Raw genomic sequence first — 25,975 nt, 5'->3', positions numbered from 1 at the left:
AATACTCTGTTCTATTTTTGCTCTCCTTTTAAAAATTCTTTTATCTCTTTACCAAGGTTTTATTTTATATTTTAAGCTCTTATAAAATGGGTGACTTTCCCGAGTGTCTGTGCTTATTATGAAGGCATAAGAGACATTCCCCAGGAATGAAATTTCTCACATTTGAAATTTTAAAAGTGGCACTGTATTGGTAGTACAACTAAATGTTCAGACGTTTGTTAATGTCTTCCCCTAAATCACTTTTATTTTACAAAGAACCTGGTCAGAGAACCAAAATTTATTAGGTGTATTAGCTAGTGTTTGGCATGGTGATTTGTTAAGTTTTGGATATTATAAACAATTATAGTGGTTCAGGAGTATTTGGTGAGATATTTATGTTTGATTTTTTTTTTTCCTAAAGGTGGGTTTTATATAGGAATCTGTACTTCAGAAACACGTGGCCTTGTGTAGTGTCCAGGGAGCAATTAGGAGGGCAATATATCAAATCTCTTGCCTCAAGGCAAAACCATTAGTTGTGCTGTGTATGAGCCTCAAGGGGTGTAAATAACCAAACCATTCATGAAATCATCAGTTTCCTTTTATTTCAAGGCGTCTGTAAAACCTGTAATCTGTGGAAGAATCAGAGGAAGTTGACCTATTGGATTTATAGATTATTTTCTTTCATGTGATTATTTTTGAGTACTGGTTGAACATTAGGAATAGGAAGTTTGAATTCCGTTTTCTGTTTTGATGTGAACATCCTAAAGTTCTGCTATAATTTAAATGTAAGCAGACCTCTCTTACAAACTCTTTTATGTCTGCATAAAAGATTTTTGGATTTTTTTTTTTAGAGATTTATTGTTGATGTTTTTTGTTGATACATTAGAGCTTATTTTTAGGAGCAAATAAATGCCATTTACTGATGGCTGATATTTCTCACTACCTTAATAAGACAGACCATCCTCAGAAGGGCAATCCTCAGAAGCAGCAATTCAATTTGTTTCCTATATTAATTTGGGGGCATTATTGAAAGGAAGGAATTATTCTTTTTTCCTTACTACTATTGTGCATAAATACCATTGAAACATGGGGAAGACTTTTTCACCTTAAAAAAAAATTCTCCTTTGGGGTGCCTGGGTGGCTCAGTCATTTAAACCTCTGGCTCAGGTAAAGATCTCAGGGTCCTGGGATCCGCTCCGCCTCTGCTCTGCACTCAGCTACTCAGCGCTGAGTCTGCTTGTCCCTGTCCCTCTGCTCCCCCCTACCCCCCACTGGAATAAATAAATAAAATCTTTAAAAAGAAATTATCCTTTGACACTCAGCCTTCCCACTTCATTCTTCCCCTCAGTAACGTGTTTCTTTGTTTTTTTCTTTACATATCCAAATTTCTTGAAAGAGTGATAATACTCCATTTCTTCACCTCCTACTTAACTCTTCAATCCTTTGCACTCTGGTCTTTGCCCCATCACTCGCCTGAAGCTATAGCTCTTAAGGATACCAGTGGGCCCTTCTCATTCTTTATCTTATTTGACAGCTGAACAACACCCAACGAAGCTGACCTGACCGCTCTTTCTTGTAACAGAGTCTTTACTTGACTTTGGTAAATCCGAGCCCGTGTGGTTTTTCTCTTGCCTCTCTGGTTAACAGCCCTCTTTGCTGGGTCACCTTCTACCCACTTTTCTGCGCTCTTTTGCTACTCTTCCCTACTCAAAACTCCACATAACAGCTTGAAACGTTTATTCTTATGAGCTCCAGGAGTCTGTAGTCTGTTCACTGGAAGTTGTTACTTGCTTGTCACACTTGTGCCTCAAACTTACTATTTTCCTTCCAAACCTGCCTTTACCTATATGTCCCCTAGTTCTCTAAAAGGCACCATTATCCGCTGAGTTCAAGCCATCAGTGTCTTACCATTTCTAACTCCTCAGTGTCTCTTAACACAGATCCTTTCTTCATCACTGCAGCTACTACCCTAAGTACAACCCATGATTGGTCTGGTTCATTGCAATAACTTTCTCTCTATCTTCCTGTGCCATACTACAACTAACCCATCCTCTATGCCGTATGCAGATAATTTTACAAAGTGGTCATCGTCATGTTCTTTCCCTATTTAAAATTCCTGTAAGGCTAAAGTCTAAACTTCTTACTGTTGTCTATAAAGCTCTTTGTGAACTGGCCCTTCATACATCTTTAATCTCATATCTTGCTCCTCCCACCTTTCGGCAGAGAGAACATATTTCTCTTTTGATATCTAGGATTTGTAGCATTAAAATTACAGGATATAGTACAAATGGTTTTAAAATACTCATAAAATTATTGTTCTTCATTTTTACGTATTTTTTTTGTATTTGGCATGTGCATATGTATATCAAATGAAATAGTGCATGTTAGGGTGTTACAATTTGTAAATGTTAATATAAAATACTGTTTCTCTCAACGTTTTGCTCACATCCATCATTCCTTTTGCTTCTAACTACATGATGGTAAAAGACACTGTACATGTGGTAACAATTCCATAGGAATGCTGGGGTAGAATGGACATGATTTTCTAATTTAGAGTGTCCTTTGAATGGGAAATTAGGAAACAGTCCATAAAATAAACCATTATGATAGGAGTGATATGTTTTGAAAAAAAGGTTGCTTAGAACCTGGTCTGGATCATCTGTAGAGGTCTTTTTCAGTTCTTTACACTTATGTCTTTAGCTTCCATTTTAAGAAAACATATGGTGACCATGGAATAATTTCCTATTTATGTTTTTTTATGGATAAGCTCAGTGAATATGCGTTTTTAGCAGTACTTCTGGCATTCATACATTTTCCATACAACCCTTGTGTCTGTAGGGGGAAGGGTTAATGCCAAATATCACCGTTACTTATGAAGAAGACATCATCTTGTGATTGGGGACATGCTAATATGAAATATGAATGCTCTAGCTAAGTCTGGAATCACACTGGTAGTACTCAGTGGAACAAAATTGCCAGGTGTTGGGGTTGTTTTTTAAAGGTAAATAAGCTCCCCAAGTTTGTCTATACATTAGAAGTACCCCAATAAAAATTCTAAGAGGATTTTTTTTGGCTTGACAGACTAATGCTAAAATTAATATAAAAACATGCATACAATAATAGCCAGGAACATTCTAAAAAAGAAGAGTAATGAGAGATAGAACCAGCCCTAGAAGATATTAAAAGATACTATTAAGCTACATTAATTAAAGCTGTGTGATGAAGGCACTTGTGTAAAGTAGGAATACTGGAAAGAGACCCCAAAACACAGGACATGATAAAATTGGCATCTCAAATCAGTGATAAAATTTATTCAGTAAATGGTATTGGCATAACTGGGGAGCCAACTGGAAAAAAAATAAAGTAGAATGTGTAATTCATACTTCTACCAGAATGAATTTTAAGTGGATCACACTTAAATTTTAAAAAGCAGGGGCACCTGGGTGGCTCAGCCAGTTAAGCATCTGCCTTGGGCTCGGGTCATGACCCCAGGGTCCTGGGATTGAATCCCACATCCAGTTCCCTGCTCAGCAGAGAGCCTGCTTCTTCCTCTCCCTCTGCCCCTGCCCCTTGCTCATGTGCGTGTTGTCTCTCTCAAATAAATAAATAAAATCTTAAAAAAAAAATAAATTTAAAAAGCGAAGTTACAAAAGAAATAGAACTAAATAGGAGAGAAATTTTTTACAATTAAGAATGGAGAGGGTTTTTCCAACTTTGATGTATAACTCTTAGGCAATAAAAGAAAAAGATCTGTAAGTTAGACTTTATTAAAAAAATGAATGTTTCTGCATATCAAAAACTAACACAAGCAGAGTCAAAAGAGAAGTTGAAAAAACATACACTCATCAAAGATTAGAGGCAAACTTCCCTAATACATAAAATTTTTCTATACATCAGTAAGAAAAAGACCATCAATTCAGTAGAAAAACGAGCAAAGGTTATGTATGGAGAAATAAGATACAAATGGCACTAAATCTAAAGGTGCTCATTTTATGAGAAATGCAAATTAAAACTATATCAGATGCCACTTTAAAACAACTCCCATCATATTGGTAAAATAAAAATTTAACACATTGTTAGTATAGGTATGGAGATAGATGCTCATACATTGCTGGTGGGGTTATGAATTGGAACAGTATTTATTGAGGATAATTTGACAGCATCCATTAGAATTTTAAATGTACATACCTCTTTGACCCAAGTTCCGTATCTAGGAATTTCGCTTATGCTGAATTGAAATGAAGAATGCTAAATTGAAGTGAAACAGTGTATTGACGCGTTGTTTACAGTAGCAAAACACTGGAAACAACCTGAATGCTCATTATGGAAGACTGGGTAAGTAAATTATGGTCCATCCAGATAATGGAATATTGTGCAGTTGTAAAAAAGAATGAGGAAAAAAGAATGAGGAAAACAGTATTGATATGGAGTGATGTTAGGTATTTGTTAAATGAAAAAAAAAGGTGTAAAATAGTGTGTGTTATGCTGCATTTGAATAGAGAGGAGAATAGATATATAAGCATTTATGTTGCTTGTATGTATGTGCATATAACATCTTTGGAAAGATTCACAAGAAACCTTAAGTTGCCTTGAGAGAGGCTGGGGGACAAGCACACCATTTCAAATTTTTTTTCAGTTTTAAGGCATAGTAAAAATCAAATAAAACTTAGAAAGGTAGATATAGAACAGTTGGGACGTTAACATTAAGTCTGTATCTTCAGTTTATCAAGTCAGAAATGTTATTTCTTACTAGAGTTTCTTGGGCTAGACCTTATGAAGGGAATTCTTTTTCTATCTGGGGAATGATCTTCTGGATTTGTGAAGTGTGTTTTATTGCTTCTATTTTCTTTTAAATCTCTATTGTCTAAACGACTACACAGAAGTACACTGTCATCTTAAAATTGTAAGGATTTACTTGTGGTTGAGTAATCCATTGCTTTTTATAGTTTCATTTTTCCAGAGGGTCCTTCGACTAGTTTTGAGTTTATAACTGTATGAAGACAAAAAATTTGATACCACAAAAAATGGAAGCCTTTTTGTTTTTTCCCCTACAGCATATCTGAAAAACAGCTCTTTTAGGGATTTTTCATTTCCATTGGTGTTTGCCTTGTGGGGGATGTCTTTAAGGAGGAATAGATTATATTTGGACCTGCCCTTATCGAATATCAAGTGAATACTAGGACAAAGCAGTATGAACCATCCTATATACCATTAATGCCTACTCAAGAAAATAAATGTCCCCCTACAAAAAATTTTCTGCTCTGGTGATAGACCATACATGAAAGTATGCTTAGCTGCATCTTGATGTTATTAGCATGTCCTCGTCCTAGGACGGGTAGGAGATCCAGTTATTGCTATTCAAAAGGAATTAAGAGTATGAGCACACTTTGAAAAAGGACTATTAGCAATGCAAATGTCAAGTTACACCTGATAGTAAACAAAACTGTTGAGCCTCTTTAGTATGATGTTTAAGATGAGAAAATGACTTTGTTTATTCTTTTATGATTTTAAATAGCCTTGAACTATTTTGTTCTGTTTTAAATTATTCTCAGCATTTGGACATCCAGTAGTAGTCAAGTCTTCTGGTAAAAGTAGAGCTCCAGGAAATGTTCTTATTAACAGTTAGCATCTGTAGGATGGTTTTCTTACCATGCTTAAATCTAGTTTTTGAACATACTAGTACTGTAGTATCCATTCACAGCTCTTGGGACTTCAGATCTTGACAAAACTGAGGGTATGGAGTGTATTGCATCAGGGTCAGCATTCTCTCTATATGATCTGGAGTCCGTTTTGGGTGGAAGTGCAGGAAATGCTGAGCTGGGTAGGATTTTCTGGTACATAGTAGGTACTGAAGAAATATTTGTTTATTGGAAAATGTTGACTGGCGCCCAGGGAGATTATATTTCTATGCACTGAACCATTAAGTCTTCTTCAGTATTGAGTTTTGCTCCCTTTGGTTTTTGTGCCAGTGATTACCTGTCCCTAGGTTAGAATAGTTAATGCGAGCACAAACTCTTTCATGTGTCCATAAATACGTATCCTTCTACTGCTCCTTATGGTATGAGTCATTCCAGGACTTATATTTAAAGAATACCATTGCAATTCTTTTTTAAAAGTGAAAATCATCTCCAAAGTTCTCTTTTGTGTATGATACTGAATTTACTTAGGGTAAGGTACATACGTCTTGGACAAAGAGCTCAAAGTAACTAACATTGTGATGGATGTTATGGCTTCATCTTAAAGTATGGAGGAAGGCACACACATGCCTCAGTGAACAGACAGTTGTAGTTTATTTTGTTCTAGTCTGTGACATGTGGCCTCTTGGCTGTAGAATACCAACATACAGTATATTATGTCTTTGATCAGCAGAGTAATATATTTTTCCCTGTTGTTCAGCTGGAACTGCATATAGTCAAATGAGTGGCATGAGAAGGACTGTTTTTCTTTAGCAGTTGAGGCATTCCTGCAGTGTGGAGTGAGTAGATCCCTCCATCAACGTGCATTATATAGTTTACTGCATAGATAAATGTAATACAATTCATTCAAAACAAATGTAAAATTTACTAGGGCTTTTCATGGAGAAGTGGAATGCAGATATCTTTCTCCATATAACAGATGAAGTTGGTTGTAACTAACATGTGTTACGCTAGTAAAGGTCCACCTGCTAAACTTTTTATTCTTTGTTGAGGGATAGAAAGTAGAGTGATACAGATATGCTAGGAAAATGAGAACTGGAATGCAGGCCAAAAGCTGGTCTGTTCTAGATGAATGTAACCAAGACTAAGTACCATCTTGTTTATTTGATAGACAAGGGTGTCTGGTGGTGGTTGGTCCTGTGTGCTTTCTTAGGCACCTTATCCCTCACTCTACATGGAGTTAGCCGTGATTTGGTGATAAGATAGCCAGAATACACATCTGTATTTTGGAGCCAAAAGAGATAATCCCTTTCCACCTCAACTCTTCTCTGATATTTTTGCAGAGGGGTTATGTGAGTACTTTACTGCCCTTGCCTTTGATACTCCCATCAACATTGATAATCTTGAGATATGTTTTTATTTATTATTAGGTACTTGCCTATAGTTGCACCGCAGAACATGACAAAATTAACTGGACTCTAATGGAACCAACAATTCTTTCTCTAGCAGTTTTTTTTTTTTCCCCCAGTTTCCTAAAAGTGGTATACCAAAAGCATTAAAGTTAGGATGCCTTCCATGTAGAAAGAAATTTGGTGTTTGGGGTGGGTGAGTGGGTAGTTAGGAAATTAAAGAGCCAATTTGCAGTGAACTGAAATAGAGGGTATCTAAAAAGTCAGGAAACATAGACTTATTTTTAAATAGCATGTTAGTTTTACTTTCAGATAACATGCTCAGTATAATTTCTTTAACCTCCAAACACCTTTCCAGGGAAGGTTTCTCTAAATTCAAAGCAATGGATACGGTTCTTAATCTGAAATAAGAACAGTAAGTAGAGTGTCCAAAAAGTCTGGACACACAGGGAAAATAATGTGCTTATTAATTGAGACTATTATTTGAAAATATAGCTTACATACTGTGTAAAAATATGTTTATCCTAATTTTTAAAAAAAATTTCAGACACCCTATACTTTGTTTCTGTTTAGAATTTTTTTTTCTTTCCATGTTTCAAGCATAGTGCTACAGTTACTCTATAGTCAGCAAAGAGACTAGGTAGCTGACAAGCGGTCCCCTCCCCATTAGGTTAAAGATCTTCTGGGCAGCTTGGAGCTGCACCTTCAACTTAGGGAGGTGGGGGAATAGTGAAAGGCAGAGGATGGGGTTGGTGGATGGTGTGGCTGGCTGGCTTTCTTTTCACTCTAGCAGCTGGCTGTAGTCATAAGTAAAATCTTGACTCTGTTTTGAGTGGGTGAAGGCCTGGAAAGTTTGATGACTCTAGCATAACAGTGTTATTGTAACATTTCTTATTTTAATCTGGTACTTAATGATGTATAAGAACGATTTCTTACACATGCCAGTGGTTTTGGGGACAGGTTTAAGTAATACAATCATCTTACTTAGAAAATATGAAAAAATGATGCTAAAGTCAGTAGTATTTCTGAGGAAAAACTACTACTTTAATGACACTTAAAAAATTTGCCAGATAGGGATCAGGTTTACACTGTTAGAATATTGTTCTTGCTAAAACAACAAAGAATCTCTGATCTTTCTTGATAAAAAGTCTTTCAAATGATACAGAGTTTTTAGAACAAGTGTGGTATTGAAAAGTATACATAGCTTTGTGAGTCTAGGCAGGGAGGAAAGATTCACAAAGGGTAAAAGAATACCACCGCCCCTACACAACCTTATGAACAGTTGCTTTACTGTTGTCCAGTTGAATATGAAATCATGAGATTACAGGGTTTAAGAGATGTTAAGATTGACAGGTGACCAATTTGGCTGTGGTGGGCGTTATTTCTTTTTGCTGGGATGAAACTCAAGTGTTGGTGGAGTGACTTTGAATTTAGGTGGCATGTTGTCCCCAAACTGCTTTGTGTCCCCAAAACTGCTGAAATAAATTTTAGATCCAATGAACCACATATAAATGGCTTTCTTTTCATGTTTTTAACACTTTAGCTCTCTACCTTAGATGAATCTTATGAGGGAGATCCTGTAGCCACGGGGTTTGACTAGGTGGTCTGTCCCTTCCATCTGTTAAGATGAGTGTGGTCTTTCATCCCAAATGGTACAATACCATGGAGATGATGCAACACACTTACTGTTTAGTGGTGGTTGGTGTATTATGTTTAAGAAGGCAGTCATACAAATTGAGAAAGATTTTCATTGAGAGTGGTAAAAATAGAAACATTTTAGTGTTTAGAGTTTAAGGAGTTGTTCCATCCCAATGTGTACTGCTGGGCTGTCCGGGAAATGCTTAGGTCCTTTTAAGTTTTCAGCCACCTTTATAGATGCCTAGAGTGGAAGCGTAACTATCTCGGGACAGCATAATGATGAGAAAAATAATAAAAGGCTTTGTGATTTGATAGAAAGAACATTTTCTGTGTAGTTAGGCAGATCAGAGTTCAGATTCTGGCCTAGCACTTACTTACTACATTTGTGACCCAGGCAAGTTACTTAACCTCTCTGGGCCTCAGTTGCATTAATTGAGATCATTTATGTCTTGTATCTAGGCCAGTGCATTGGTGCTTTATCAGTGTTAATGCTCTTGGCCTCCTTCCTTGCTTCATGATGAAATGTACATATTTTGTACAGCGTATTATGTCTCAAATAACCAGGCAGAGTGGTTTATTGGGTTCCATCATTGACAATTCACCTGCATCTCCATTCTTTTGGGAGCCAGTTCTCAGCCCCTGTACCCTGCGGGCAGAGAGGTGTGCTTAATTCTTGCTAGCCTTGTTGATTATGCCCCCTTATCTGGGGTTTTTAAAAGCAGCCAACCTGGCTCTCTGTCTTTCGAATAGCAGCAAATAGGCCAGACTGGTGCCTGGTTGGATATAATTCACTGTGCTCACTCAGAAGTCCCTCCTCATAGCCACACGACTTGGAGTGGTGGGCACAGACAGGCAGAGGAGATAATGGGAGCAGTGGTAATGCTGCCCGGCAATTCGACATTGCTAAAGATGGGAAAATCTCCAGCTAAAGATGGTAAATATTTGAGGGCCAGTCTGCATTTGGCATTTATATATTACATACTAATTGAGAACACGTTTTTATGCTTTGAAGTTGTGAAAAGTTCTGCCTACATTCCAGATTGATGTCTGTGCCCCGAGCTTGCTGTTTGTTTCAAGTACTGCATCAAGGAAACACAAACCCCTCAGAGACCTTTGGTTTATCCCCAGTACATCAGTGGACATTTCTCTTCCTGCTTCGGAGTGATTTTGCCTTTGCCTTTGTGCTTTGGCATTCCCCCCCCACACACACACACATTTCAAACAAGGATTAATACTTCCTTTTAGTTGAGCTGTGGCTATTTTACATGGATTGGTGATTGTAACTTTTTCTGAGCAGGTGTGGAGCAATGAATAGTCTTTTTAATTTCGTTTTTTGGATATGCATTTTTTTATAACCTCTTCAGTAACAAATGGTAAAACTCCATGTCCATACTCTTTTTCAGTCAATAGTGTTTCTTCCATACTTCCCAGCTGCTTATCATGGGCACAGCTGACAGAACCAGAAGAGCCTTTCCAGTAAGGTGAGCTGAGCTGGCATTTGAGTAGGACAAAAGGCTTTGGTATAGAATTAGGGCTTTGACAAAGTGAACAAATGTAAAGGCAGCTGGAAACTTGAGTGTTGCTAATCAGGAATATATTTCGTGAAGTTTCTAAACATGTGTATGCTTAAGCAAAATAATTCAACAACTTGTGGGTTAATCTTCCTGTCTTAAAATCCTTTTGTGTGGATTTTAAAAATGTTTTTCATACCTTTGAATATCCTACTTTCTCAAAAAACATTGCTAGCTCTCATTTTCCTTTATTTTTATATCTCAACAAAATCCTGATTGACTTTTGAGACTTCTTCCATTTGCTCTTACCACTTGCTTTCTATGCAACTCAATTATGACAGACCCCTTTTCTTTAGTTGCTAAGACTCTTCAAAAGGGAGCATTTGCTTTTATTGTTTTATTTATGATATTGATAATGAGCACTATGTAGAGTTCAAAGGGGCTTGTTCTAACTTTTGAGAATTTACTACTTTACCCGTGGTTGCTTGAGTATAAAACAGCTTTTCTGCAGTAGATTGTCATCTGCTTTTGGGAGATATCTATACTTCCCCTAAATCAGCGAATGGGTAATATTAGTAATAAGATACAGTAAATATGATACTGGCCCAAAACAGCCATATGTTTACATTAAATTGCCTGAAAACCAGGATTGTGTCTATTTTCTGTTCTCTTTCATGCCTCATGCTGGAGAAACTTATGATTATGTTAATTAACATTCCTGCACTATTAAAAATAATGGGATATTTTATTTATTTTTTATTTGAATTCAATTAATTAACATATAATGTATTATTAGTTTCAGAGGTAGAGAGGTCAGTGATTCATCAGTCTTATATGATACCCAGTGCTCATTACATCATGTGCCCTCCTTAATGTCCATCACCCAGTTAACCCATCCCCCTACCCAACTCCCCTCCCTCAACCCTCAACAAACAACAAACAAACAAACCTAGTTTGTTTCCTGTGATTAAGAGTCTTTTATGGTTTGAATGTAGCAAATAGGAAAAAGGGCTAAGACAACACTTTTGAGATTCAAATATAGAAGTTATGGATTAGGAAAATAGTTTTTAACATTAATTGTGTTCTTACTCTACTCTACTCTCTACTCTAGAGATATAAGGCAGAAGTCCTTCGCATGTTGAACACTCTACAAATGTATTTAAGACTAGTTTGAATAAATGGCTGGTGAAAGCTACTCTTTGAAAAACAGAACAAAACAAAACAGAAATGCCTCCCACACCATTTCTTCCTTTTCCTTTTCCCCTTTGAAAGGTGGAAGAGGGAACAGGTTACATTTCAAAACTTTGCCTAACTCCTTGAAAAACCACTATTAAATGAATAGCTCCCCACATACCAAAATGTTTTTTAAGATGAAAGAAACATTTTGGTTTTATACTGTTCTTTTGAAATTGAGAAATACTCGGAGTGCTTTAGCAGTGATGCTCTTGTTCTAGGAGAGGTTCAGTTGAAATGCTTATGGTAAACCTGCTGGACAATGATGACAGTAATAATAGTAACAACAGCCATTACTTTTATAGTAAGTGCTAGATAATGTTCTAAGAGTTTATGTATATTAATTTGCTTAAATTAAGGGATACATAAGGAAACTGAGGTACAGGCATTAAGTAACTTGTCCACAGTTACATACCTGATAAATGGCAGGGCTGGAATTTGAGCCCACATAGTGGCTCAAAAAATCTATGCTCTTAACCACTTCCCTGTGTAGTGACTGAGAGACTTTTAAGTTTTCTTGGGTTAGAATTGTGACTTTGGGTATTTTGCTACTAGGGAATCTTACAGTGGAAATCTATACCGTTTACACATAAGTAGGAATAATTGCGAAATTGACAATTTCATACTTGAAATTGGTAAATTCTCAATTTGGTTTTGCAGTAAGCAAAAAGACTGCCTTTAACCTATCTTTTGAATCATTGTAGATCATTGTTTTTTCATTCTTTGTCACTTGAAGACCCATAAATTCATCTTGGTACACTGGAATACTTGTCCCCAAATTTATTTGGGGAAAAGAAAGGGAGAGAAGAGACCAAAAAATGATGAAAGTCACCATGTGTCAATGGAACTTTGGTCTGTTCTCCTGCCCTTGAGGCACACTCTGTGTGCTCTGGGGGGCTCCTCCCACCTGGTTGGGTTCCTCCCTTTAGGTAGGCTCTCCTTGCCTGAGACTTGTAGCACTGGACTTGTATACTGAAATGGAAGTATACTTTTTTTGCAGCTTTAAGAACTCTACAACTTAATGGAGAAGATAAGGAAATGAAAAAGTCTGTGATGAATCAAAGACTAAGTGCATTTGGGAACTATCTTGTGGAGGAAAAAACCCGTTTAAGAATCTCAGAATACAATTTTGACATATAAATCTGTTCTGTGTCTGTCTGCTCTGTGTCTGTGTTGATCTTCCATGCAACTGTCAGTGTTGTCATTAGAGGTTAGAGCAGGCCACAGATGTATCTTGATGAGGACATGCTGGGTAGAGAGTAGCCACATGGTGTATATATGCTAGCCTTGATGTATAAAAGGTGCATGTAGTTTTTGATTTGGAAACCACAAAAAAAGCAAGTCTTTGGCCACTCTGGGGAATTGCTGTAATGAGAATGTGTCATTAATGACATTTCTTGAGGGCATCTGCAGCATGAGGCAGAGTTGATTTTTTCTTTCTTTTATTCTTTTCTTTCATCTCATTTGCTACAGAGCTGCTGTTCTTCTTCATGTTCATTTTCTCTCTCCTTTCCTTGACGTGCTGTTGGCCAGCCTGCCTGCCAGTCTCCCTGTCTACTTATAGTATGTCCTGCCTTCCCCAAAGAATTCAAGGGCAGCTAGTCTGCTATAATGAAGAGAGTATGACATTTCGCAGTTTTTTACCGTATTTATTTTCAAACTTTTTTTTTTTCCCCTTTAGGGCTATTCATTTTGACTAAGAAGGTTACTGTAATTGACATTTCTTTATCCTCTTATGCCTTTCATAAAGGGAAAAATACTAGAATTCAGAAATAATGTGACCAGCATTGTGCCCAAATCTCAATTTTTTTTTCCTCAAATGCCTTTGGATACCTTATTCTACTCTGTTATTAAACCTGTGCTTATAAGAAATATTTTTTGTATTTTTCAAAAATTTTTTTCCAAGTTACATGGAAAGTCCTATTCCCGTGTACTCCTCCCCTCACCCTTGTCTTTGCTCCTTGCTTTGGAGAGCCCATATGTGATAAAATTTTTGTGGATGAGCATTGTCAGTTGGGCAGCAATCTCCAAAGTAGTACAGTTGATCCCTTAATAACATGGGTTTGTACTGTTTGGATCCAGTTATACATGAGTGTTTTTCAGTTATTATACTGGAAAAGTTTTGGAGATTTGTGACAATTTGAGCAAACTCCAGATGAACTGCATAGCCTAGAAATATTGAAAAAAATTAAGAGAGAGGTATATAATGAATGCATAAAATATGTGTAAATACTAGTTTATTTTATCATTTACTACCATAAAATATACACGAATCTATTATAAAAGTTAAAATTTATCAAAGCTTATGCACATAGACTTTACGTGGCACCATTCACAATTGAGAGGTGTAAATGGAAAGAGGTATTATTAAATCATAACCATGCAAAATTAACTATAGTACATACTGTACTACTATAGTAATTTTGTAGACAACTTTTTGTTGCTCTTGCCCTGAGCTCAGGTGTTGCAAGTATCTGTTAAAACACTGGGTGACACTAATCATCTTATGAGCCCTTCTTCTCTCTGGTAAATTGTGTATTGCAGTAGAAAGTGATCTTGTGATTCTCGTGTATTTTTTCATCATGTTTAGTGCAATACCGTAAACCTTGACTAACATCAGGAGACCCATACAAAGTGCCACTAGTGATGCTGGAAGTGTTCCCAAGAAACAGAGAAAAGTCACGGCATTATGAGAAAACATGGAATTACTTAATATCTACCATAGATTGAGGTGTGCAGCTATGGTTGCCCACCATTTCAAGATAAATGAATCCAGCATAAGGACCACTGTAAAAAAAGAGAAAAGGAAATCTCATTAACCCGTTGCTGGAGGTGTGCTGTAGGCACAAAAACCTTGTATTTTTTGCAAAGTACTTTTTCATCTCATATTGAACATGCAGCTTTTATGTGGGTGCAGGATTGCTGCAAGAAAGATACTCCTATAGACTCTTAATAGGATTTGGAAAGGGAAGTCATTATATGACAACTTAAAGCAAAACGAAGGTAAAGGATCTAAAGCTGGAGAATTTAATGCCAGCAAAGGATGGTTTGATAATTTTAGAAAGAGGTTTGATTGAAGGATGCCAAGATAACTGGAGAAACAGTTTCTGCTGACTAGAGGTAGCAGACTAGTTCCCAGATGCCATTAAGAAAATCACTGAGGTGAGAGGATATCTGCCTGAACAGGTTTTTAATGCAGACAGAAGTGCCCCATTCTGGAAAAGAAAATGCCACAGAGGACATTTAATAGTAAGGAAGAGAAGTGAGCACCAGGATTTAAGGCAGGAAGAGATAGGCTAAATCTACTGTTTTGTGCAAATGCAGTTGAATTTATCATCAGGACGGCTCTTATCCATAAAGCTACTAACTCCCCGGCCTTGAAGGGAAAAGATAAATACCAGCTGCCAGTCTTTTGATTGTACAACAAGAAGGCCTGGACAGTGAGAGCCCTTTACCTGTATTGGTTCCATTTATGCTTTGCTCTTGAAGTCAGGAAGTACCTTGCCAGTAAGGGATTAAAGTTCTTTTGATATTGGATAGTACCCCTGGCTACCTAGAACCCCATGACTTCAACAATGAAGGCATCAAAGTGGTCTGCTTGCCCCCAAACACAACATCCCTCATTCAGCCTCTAGATCCAGGGATTCATAAGGACCTTTAAGGCTCATTACATATGGTACTCTATGGAAAGGATTGTCAGTGCTGTGGAAGAGAATCCTGATAGAACATGGAAGTGTGGAAGGATTACATCATTGAAGATGCTATTGTTGTTTTAGAAAAAGCCATGAAAACCATCAAGCTGAAAACAATAAACTCCCGCTGGAGAAAACTGTGTCCAGATGTTGTGCATGACTTCACAGGATGAACAACAGAGCCAGTCAAGGAAGTCATGAAAGAGATTGTGGGGGCCAAGGGTTTCAAGGTATGGACCTTGGAAAAATTTGAGAGCTAATAGACACCACACCAGAGGAACTAACAGAAGATGACTTGATGGAGGTGAGTGCTTCGGAACAAGTGCCAGACAACAAGGAAGAAGACCTAGAAGAAGCTGTGCCAGAAAACAAATGGACATTAGACAGTAGGGCAGAAGGGTTCCCATTGCTCAAGACTGCTTTTAACTTCCTTTACGACATGGACCCTTCTAAGATAAAAGCGCTGAAACTAAAACAAATGTTGGTACTGTATAGCAACATTTTTAGAGAAATGAAAAAGCAAAAAAGTCAGACAGAAATTGCTGTGTATTGCCTCGAAGTTACACCAAGTGTGTCTGTCTCTCCTGCCCGCCTCCCACCCGCTTTACCTCTTCCACCTCTGCTACTCCTGAGACAGCGAGACCAACCTGTCTTCTTCCTCCTCCTCTGCCTACTCAGTGTGAAGATGACTAGGGTGAAGACTTTTATGATGATCCACTCCCACTTAATGAACAGTAAATAATCATCGTGCCATACAGATAATGAATTTATCTGTTGTGTCTTTGTATGTCTTGGTGTGGAAATCTAGTAACTGTATGGCAAGAACTGTGTGAGATGTGTGAAACCATCACCCAAGTATTAATTGTGTATAACATGGTGTGCGCGACTCATATGGAAATGTATAGCTTATCTTTACATAGGCTTAAGGTGAGTGATATTTAATATAAAATTAATAACATACTAGTTTTTTTACTGTCTTGTAATTGCTTTCAAAGAATTACATTATTATACAGAACACCTCTTGTAATTGGAGGAAATGTCTATCAGCCTATCATTACAAGTAAATGGTTTTAAAAATGTAACAGTGTTCCCAGTACTGTGTTCTGAATATGACTGTAATACTGCATGCCATCAAAATTTTATAATGATTAATTCATTAGTGTATAGGCTAGGCTACTCTGAAGCAATCATATCAATTACATTAGACTATCATAAAGCAGTCATATTGCTGTTATCAATGCATGAATCATTTTATCTGTAAATATATACAAATTTCTTTTTTACATTAGTTTTTCATTTTTGATGTCTAGTGTTAGTAATATGTATAACATCTACAGTGTTTTATGATGTGTAGATACCGATAGATGATACATTCATCTTGTGAACAGATGACATAAACTTACGGTATCAATAAATACAGTACATAATGTAGATGTATTTTCTCTTCCTTAAGATTTCCTAAATAATATTTTCTTTGGTTTATTGTAAGAATACAGTGTATAATACATATAACATACAAAATACATATTAACCAACTGTTGATGTTATTGGTAAGGCTTCTGGTCAGGAGTAGGCTGTTAGTAGTTAGGTTTTGGGGGAGTTAAAAGTTATATGCAGATTTTCGACTGTGTGTAGGAGGGTCAGCATCCCTAACTGCTGCATTGTGCAACGGTCAACTGTATAGTCCTTCAAAATTGTGTATTTCTGTAGACTGACATGCCACGGTATTTCAACACTGAAAATTTGATGAAGTACTTCTTCCAGATAGAACTAAGAAACTATTTGAAGTTGATAGGGTGATTGGAGCTATATATAAGATATCCTTATAATATCCTGTCTAAATACTGTGGCATTCAAAATTGTGTTTTCTACTAGTGTAGATGAATTTGCAGTGATGCACCTCTATGGCCTTTTGCTGATTTCTGTGTTATAGCAGATAGATGGGAAACAATGTCTGGTGATTGTGTCCAGGCTAGTTACATACATTCATCTACTTGCTTTTTCTCCCTTTTCTTTTATCCTCTAAACCAGTGTTTGAGATGGGTGTGCCTATGCTGGACTGTATTTTTCAAAAATAATTTTGTTCTCATTATATGAAAGATCTGTGTTTCTGTAGCAAATTCAGACAATATAGAAAATTGTGAAGAAGTAAAAATCATGGTTGTTAACAGTTTAGTAATTCGGGGTGATCACTGTCAACAGTTTGGTAATATGCACGCATGGGTGTCCATGTGCACAAACACGGGCATATACATGTGTTACACAAGAGTGAAATTATATAACACATGTCACTTACCAATCTTAAGTTTTTACTTAATACTTTGTTGTGGTTCTCTTCCCATGTTAACGAATATGATCTTTTAAAATGACTGAATTGTGTTCCACTTGATATATGTATCATAATCTGTTTCTCAATACCCTTTGGATAGGTATTTAGTTTTCAAGTTTTCACTATTGAGAACAATGCTACACTAAGCATATTGGCATCTTGCCCACTAATATTTTGGGGACAAATTTCTATAAGTGAAAAAGCCAATATAATTTTATTTTAAATATAACTGTACTTTGGCTGTGGCAATATATTGAAAAGTCTATAATTTTGTATAGTCAGCATTTCCAGAAAGCTGATGATTTGTGCCTTTAAGAATCTCAACTGTGCTCTTTTAGATTGAGTGTAGCTATTAGTGTCCAGATATATAGGGCCAAAATGGCCTAGATTGCTGGACTTTAGGGTTTTTGGGTCTGCTTTTTAATAGATTTTTTTGGTCTTCTTTCTTATAAAACTCTTTTCTCAAACAGGCTGCTTTTAATCTGTAGGGAGCTTGGAAACAAGATAACTAACCTTATTGTATGATATATAAAATTAAAGCAAGTAACCCCTGAGTCAAGATCTGTGGAGTATCCCAGTTGTTAGGGGTAGGATAAAGTTGTTGACTGGTTGAATTAGGATATGTAAGGACTTTTTGCATTTTGGGGGCTATTTATTTTATGCCCGTGTTCTGTTGTATTAAATTATTTCTACTACAAAGCAGCAATTTATTGCTTAGTATAGGAGACACGGCTATATGGATTGAGATAAAAGGTAAGCTTTTATTGAAATAAAAGGTCAGTTTTTCTTTGACTAGAAAATTCCCTTCCTTCAGATGGGTGGAGATGCTGTTGTAGTGTTTGCCTCCTTATTCCTTCTCTGCCTGGCATAACCCCCTTGTACTCTTCACGGGGGAAGTGTATCTTTGTCTCTGGTCATGCTCCCTGGGCTGCCAGCCCACCCTGCTTTCTCCAGGCCTGATCATGAGGGAGTCAACCAGGACCTGGCTGCCTGGCCTCTGGGAACCCCTGGATGGGAACAGTTTCCTGGGAGAGCTGAGCCCGGGGCTACCGAGCAGTAGCAGTCCTCCCTCCATTACTGACTGATTTGTGCCAGCACTGGGTGTGTACCAGGAATGCAAAACTGAGTCAGACCCCTTCCTCCCCTCCCGGGAGCTCACCTGGGGGAAAGTAAGGCAGCCTCAGGGCATGTAGCTTGGTTGATGGCACACCCAGTACCCTCTGAATGGTGTGTTTGAAGGGGAGATACCAGTTCTTTCTGGGGATCTGTAAAGGCTTCCAGAAGAGAAGGGGAAACTTGGAATCGGTGGTGGAAAATGAGAGGAGTTGTCCAAGATATTTACTGTTAGGAGAGGGAAAGGTGGTCAGAGTAGGGGGTATGGAAATACATTCTAGGCAGCAGATAAATCTTGTGCAAAAATGTGGAGATGGGAAACAGTTACCTCTCTTTTGTGATTCACATTGTGCACAGCTTCCATGGCTGGTGCATTGAGTGTTGGAGGGAGGGTGGTGGTAGAAGAGGAGATGGTAGAGACCATAGTGGGCCTTGTGTGTTGTCATGAAGAGTTGGACTTGATCTTCTAGTGATGGTGGGGCACCATCACAAAGCTTTAATTAGCCTTGTGCCTTGATTCATGGGCACAGTCATGAGCAGCAAATGAAAACCTATTGTGCTCATTTCATGGAGTAATAAAATCCCATTTATGATTTAGGGGATGTGCTAAACATTAGTACTAGAGGGAGTACATTTATAATATGACTCATCTTTTCAGCAAGGCTCTCATGGCCTATAAGGTAAGCAGAAAGACTCCTTTAATAAAGGGGATGCCATTTCCGACAGGTGGTGTAACTGCTTAGTGCTGACAAAACTTCTGTGCAGGTTGTCCAACCTGGGAAGGGGTACAGGTGTAGGTGGTGGCACAGAGTGTGTCCTTACCCAGCTTTGCCTGACAGCCCAACACAGGACAGACGACAGGCTATGCAGAGAGGAAAAGCAATCTTTCTGCAGCGCCAAAAAAGACAGTTTGCTGTGCATTGATTCCCCCCCCCCCCCCCCCCCAGTTCATACCTGCATACAGATACGGATCTGTCAGGGTATCATCTTTGAATACTGAGTTAAGCAATATCAGAGTTAAGATAAAAATCAATGGTTTAATTGATTTTTTAAAAACCTGACTTTAAAACAAAATGGATTTTCAAAAATTGAAAAACACTTGGTTAAAAATTTTTTGAAAATGTATCAAGAGAGATTAGGATTTAGAATTTCTAATGTATAAATTAAAACATTTTATTCACTTGATCTTTTAAGCAGAGTTTTGTAAGCAAGGCACAATAGGCCATGGACTATATTCATAATCTGATATTAAAATGTTCTCAGAGAATTTGTTCCTTTTAAATTATTCAGATGGAGTAAATAAAAAGGCTTTATGGGAGGTGGTCAGTGGGCTGTTGTTGACTTGAATATCTTACTAAGCTTTAAGTACATTTTTTTGAGGGGTAGATGTCGGTTTAAGGAATTCTCAATCAGTGTATGGAAATGAAAGAATCTGGAAAGCTTGTGCTTCTTTACAAATCTATTGCATATAATGAGATCAGAGGTAGAGTCTGGTGTTTGGAGGCAGGCATGATTTTGGCAGCAGGATCAGAAGGTTGGGTTTCCGCTTGTGTCCCCACCACTTGGAGCACTGTGCCCTAGATGTCTTATTTATCTCTGTCGCTTTCATCTTTGCGGACTTACTTCTCCCTCCTAATCATACAGGTTCATTGTGAGAATTGAATGTTCTCATTCAAATGGGAATGAGAAATTTTACTTAGCTTGCAAAATACTTTACAAATGTAAGATGGCAGTATGAGGTGTCACATTAATAAAGTTTTTTTTTAGTGGCATAGCATATTTTAACTTCAATCCATTTAGTCTGGCTTAAGTACAGAAAAAGACAAATCTACCTTCACAAGTAAACTAATTCGACTTCTTTAAATTTAAGTTTTTGGTTAAAATTTTTACATGCTGCTGAATAAAAATATTCAGAAAACAGGGTTTTTTGGGGGGGGCTTTTAAATGACTGATCCTTCTAATGTCTTTCAAATATTCCTTATTAAATTTTTGAACTGGACATAGTTAATCTCTTGGGAACTTTTTTTTTTTTTAAGATTTTATTTATTTATTTGACAGAGAGAGACACAGCGGGAGAGGGAACACAAGCAGGGGGAGTGGGAGAGGGAGAAGCAGGCTTCCCGCGGAGCAGGGAGCCCGATGTGGGGCTCGATCCCAGGACCCTGGGATCATGACCTGAGCCGAAGGCAGATGCTTAACGACTGAGCCACCCAGGCGCCCTCTTGGGAGCATTTTAAATATAATAATTCGGTAAAATTGTAGGATACAAAATATACAAAAATATGTTGCATTTCTATGTACTAATAATGAACCATCAAAGAAATTAATAAAGCAATCCCATTTACACTTGCATCAAATATAATAAAATACCTAGGAATAAATTTACCACTAACAAAATTTGATTATAATCAAATTTGAGTGTTATATTAGGGAATCCGTGAAATGATCTGGGGGGGTGGCAGTTGTGACTGAATGCACATTTCAGGAGAAAAATGACAGTTCGTTTTGTTGGTCTGCACGTGCAGTGAATTTTCAGCCCTGCAGCGGGGGCCCTTCAGGGATGTTGGCACACGCAGCTCATCAGTGACAGCCACGCTGTCCTGAGGTGACTTCTGAAGGGGATGGAGTTATTGCTGCCTGTACTCCAAGTGCATAGAGTGGGCTGTATGATCCAAGTCCACTTCATCCACACTGAGAGGGAAAAGAGAAGGAATTTGATTCTGAAGCTTAGCACATAAAGCAATAAAAATGGTGGAATCATTATTAATGTAACTATTAGAGGCTTACCTTCAAAATAAAGGGAGTTTGTTTTCATGTCTACTTTTAGGCCCTCCTGCTACCGTTTACATCTCTGGTTACACACGCATCTCAGTAGTGTTTCAAAGAATGGCACTTTGTGCCTCCTGGTTCCTGTGAAAATCTTGAATGAACTTGGTACCCCATTCCTTGCTGTGGCTCCAGTTGTTGCTTGGAGCCTACAGGACCACTCTCCTTGAGCAAGTAAGTAGGCAGGCAGCAATGTATGGTGGTGACTTGGAGTTTGGAGTTTGAAATGTGGTCATAACACTTAGTAGCTCTTGACCTTGGGCAAGTAACAATCTCTTAGAGCCTTATTTTCTTCATTTATAATATGGGGATAATATTTACCTTATCAAGATGCTGTAAAGTACTTAGCATAGCATCTGGTACCTCGTAAGCCCCAGTAGAGGTTTGTTAAGATTGTGTTTTTATGATTAGACCAAGCATTGTGTGATTGCAATTCTGAGAATAGTTTTGTCTGAGTTAGGAAGCAGTTTGTGGACTCTTGTTATTAGGGTGCTTGTTAGTGAGGAAACGAAGGCTGAGTTGTATGGCTGAATGGCAGGCAGTTCAGGGGGCTGAAAGGGAGCGAGTGTTATGGCTCTTTAAAAAGTCAGTCAACATCTATTATTTGAAAATACTTTGTTTGAAAACACTGCGTTTGTCTAATTGTGGATTTAAATCCTTATATGTGACTGTAATGAGAAAATTACCGACACTGGTATTCTACCTCTCTTACACACTGAAATCTGTTTCTTTGCCAGTGCAGATTTCATCTCTGTCTTTTTGACTGAGGGGGAGAAATAAGATCCTCTTTGCGTCTTCTAGAATCTGTTAACACTTACTGAATTGGATGAAAGGTTTGAACTCTGAGGCATTCCTCTGTGGGCCTGAAGGACCTGAATCCTCTCGGTGTAAAGCTCTCAGAACTGAATTCTCAGTGGAAGAATGTATATGGTATCCGTGCACATTAAGGATTGGTGTTTCTTGAGCTATCTGAGTAACTTTGAACACTACAGAAAGAAGTGAGAAACAAAAACCACTTGTCCCATAGGTTCTTCCAACTCTTACTTCCCAAGTGTGAATGATTTCTTAGGAAGACCATACTTTCTCTGTGACTGAGGGTTGATGTGGCCTGATACTTGGAGTGAAAAGATGGAACAGGATGGAGAGAGTGGATCTGGGAGTCTGGAATGCTAGCCTCTGGTTCTGGCTTGCTCTTTTATGATTGTGGTATCGAAGAAAGGCATTTTCCTTGTCTGACTTTAATTTTCTTTCTTTCCTTTTTTTTTTTGCCTCTGTAGTTCAGGGGCTATAGGTGATCTCCAGGGTCTTGGGTTGGAAGTAGCTTGGTGCAGCCTTCCATAAGGGCACAGATAGACGTCCTTGAAGCATTCTCGGCAGGTCGTTATTTTGTCTCTATCGGCTTGGCTTCCCTTCTAGAGATGGGGAGCCCTTTGTTTTCAAGGCAGTTTTGAACAACTTAATATTGAGATGCTTTTCATATTGTGTGGATTCCTAGCCCTCTGATTGTCCTAATTTTATCTTCTATCTTTCACACAATAAATCTTCAGATACTAAGAGTTAAGATGTTAATTTTTTCCAAGTTATGCTGCCACAGATCTGTCTAACCGTTGCTATTCAATGTAGTTTCAGAGCTTCAGAGTCATGCTAACTTTTTTGAAATTGTCTAGGTTTTCATTGCCAGTTTTAACGTGTGTTCCTTGGAGAAGCATATAGTACTTCAGCTAGGATGTGACCAGCACAGGGCATGCTAAGAAGGTTTGAAAACTGTAATTTAATTAGTATAGTCCAGGTTGATGTTTTTGTTAGTTTCTTTTCTTTCTTCCTTTTTTAAAAAATTTTTTTAAATTTAAATTCAAGTTTTGTTGTAGACAGATTTGTGCTGTGTTGAGCATGTAGCTGTCATCCTTGGAGTTGTCTGTCACATGAATTGCTCGTAGGTAAGGCCTTATGTTATAGATGAGCAGCTTATGTTTTTAGCTCCAGGGCAGTACTTTATATTTAATCTTGTGTGTGTGTGTGTGTGTGTGTGTGTGTGTGTTATTTTACGTCTGTTCCTTGTTCTGGACTGCTGAATTTTCTGAACCTTCCATCTGCCCTGGATATTAGGGCATCCCATAGGTTGTTTATTCCTCATTCTCACTGATCCTGCCCCTGAGTCCATCGCAAGTGGTTGGTAAAAATGTTGACCAGGGCAAAGCCAAGTGGAGACTCTTGTGGCAGAATGCCAGGGTGTTTCGATGTTCTCTACATTTGACTTGTGGGGAACTGTCATTGTGGTTCCAGGTTCTTATTGACAATATATTTTTAATCATGGTTGGATGTAATTTGTCTTGATGTGAAGCCTTCAGTTAAAAGAGGTTTCTCATTAAGTTATCGTCTTCTGTCTTGAAAATTCTGTATTTCTAAGTTTTTACTTTTGTGTGCATTTGGACTACTGGTGCTAGCTCTTTTTGCAATTCTTGTGTTCTGGTTAGGTTAGCTTTTCCTTAAGTGATCTCCAATAATATTGCCCTCTAGGCCCCATCTTGTTTTTTTCTTGGCATTCCCAGTCTTCCCACAGCTTCTTAACCTCTGGAGTGCCCAGAACTGAGTACTAAAAACAAGGGGGCTCATGGACCAATAGAAGGAGGAAATATCTTACATTAAGAATGTTTCTGATCTTCTGGAGATACCACTACAAGTATACACCAAGGTTTTTCAAAAGACTGTATTTAGACATTTTAAATATGGTCTTTGGGGAGGTAAAGTTTAAAATGCAGTTCGCTAGGAGAATATACTGAAATCTAATTCCAGATATTCTGAATGCTGTATGTTGAAAAGTACTTTATAGAAAACAAAGGTTGTATAGATAATGATGAGATAGGTTAAAAATAAGATTGAAGTTTACCTGGCAAAGAGCTGGTAAAAAAAACATTAGTATGAGTATGTAAAAGGGAAATTGCTGCATCACAAATAATGCTTAAGTTCTCTTTGTTGATCTGTCTGAAGAGAAATGTCAGAGTTTGACATGGAGATAGTTATATAGAGTAGGACACACCTGCATATTTTGTATTTTGTAACTTGTACTTTGTAATAGAATTTCCTTAGTTGCATCAATTTATATGACCTTTTCTTAGTTTGATAAAAAGAAGCTTTAGCAGAAATGTTTCCACAAGAATATCACTGCCCAAATGTCCCATTAAGCCAAGCATTTTATGATCAGCAAAATGAGTCCCTTCTCTCCTTGTTGCCAATTCTTTTGTCTTCCACCACCCCCCCCCCGCCCTGTCTTTGCCGCCCCCCCCCCCAGGTAAGTGGGTATCTGATACCCATTCTCCTTTTTCTCACCCCAGCTTCAGGGGTAAAGGGAGATACTGGAAAAAACATTCCAAAGTCTTTTAAGGATGGAACAAAATTCTAGGAACTATCTCCCTATTATTTTATCACTCTTAAAATATCCTTTATGGAACACGTATCCCAAGTAATGGGAGGAGTTATTAGATATTTCTGTGTTTGAGGTGCTCTTTAGTGTAAAGTATTAAGCAGTATTAGAACACACAACACATACTGTAGAATGAAAGGACCTTATTCATGAGGATTAGAAAAGATGACTTGTACTTAACAACAGTTATAAGAACAAGAACATTCGGAGGAATGGAGGATTAACTGGTGAGAATGATTTTGAACATTTATCTATAAATGCTTGAAATTTTTTTTTTTTAAGATTTTATTTATTTATTTGACAGAGAGAGACACAGCGAGAGAGGGAACACAAGCAGGGGGGAGTGGGAGAGGGAGAAGCAGGCTTCCTGCGGAGCAGGGAGCCTGATGCGGGGCTCGATCCCAGGACCCTGGGATCGTGACCCGAGCTGAAGGCAGACGCTTAATGACTGAGCCACCCAGGCGCCCCAAATGATTGAAATTTTAATGTACTCATTACTTACAGAACTTTTAGAACTACAATGGAATTTTTTGACATTATATCACTCATTATCATTGGAATTTTGCTTTAGTTAGATATGGCTCCCAAATTATATAAAGCCTTTATCACTTAAAGTACTATACACATAAGTCAAACTTTCACAGCATGGATTCCAGAGGGGTATAGAGATGAATCTCCATGAGTATAGGAAATACGGTGTCCAGAAGCTTTCTAAATAATGATTAACTTTCTGCAGAGAACAAGATACTGTATGGTTTCTGGATTACAGTGCTGTAGGGGCACCTGTGGAAATTAGAACTCTAATGGGATTCAGTTTTATTAAATACATAAGGTTTTGCACCTTAAAGGTGAAGTATCCAATTGCACCCAACTTAGGAAATTCAGAGTTATTATTCTCACAATAACTGTTACTTTGTCCCCATGGGCAGACTTAGAATTTGCATTGTTGGGCATAATGTATAATTTATACTTCAATATATACAGTTGAGTCTTATATCTAAATGAATGAGGGAAATTAGCTTCATTTCTGTATATACTATAATTGGACAGCATTCATTAACCAATAATGATTTGAACATATATTGTGTGCTAGGGTCTGGGGATATAGAAATGAACAAATAAAACAATATCCTTGCTATTATGTTGTACACTTAGGTAATACAGAGGAAATGCATGTATCTAACTCCA

The 25,975-nt window shown here is 37.7% G+C and overlaps 1 protein-coding gene across 1 annotated transcript in view; it reads left to right on the top strand.

The window, feature by feature from the left end:
* The window catches only part of ZSWIM6 (zinc finger SWIM-type containing 6), a 188,342-nt gene that overhangs the window by 33,788 nt on the left and 128,579 nt on the right, over positions 1 to 25,975 (top strand). The gene's annotated exons all lie outside the window — the stretch shown is intronic.

The sequence above is a fragment of the Halichoerus grypus genome, chromosome 2 (assembly GCF_964656455.1).
Source record: "Halichoerus grypus chromosome 2, mHalGry1.hap1.1, whole genome shotgun sequence".
Classification (NCBI taxonomy): Eukaryota; Metazoa; Chordata; class Mammalia; order Carnivora; family Phocidae; genus Halichoerus; species Halichoerus grypus.
The sequence above is the reverse complement of the archived record's forward strand: the minus strand, read 5'-3'. Positions and strand labels throughout refer to the sequence as shown.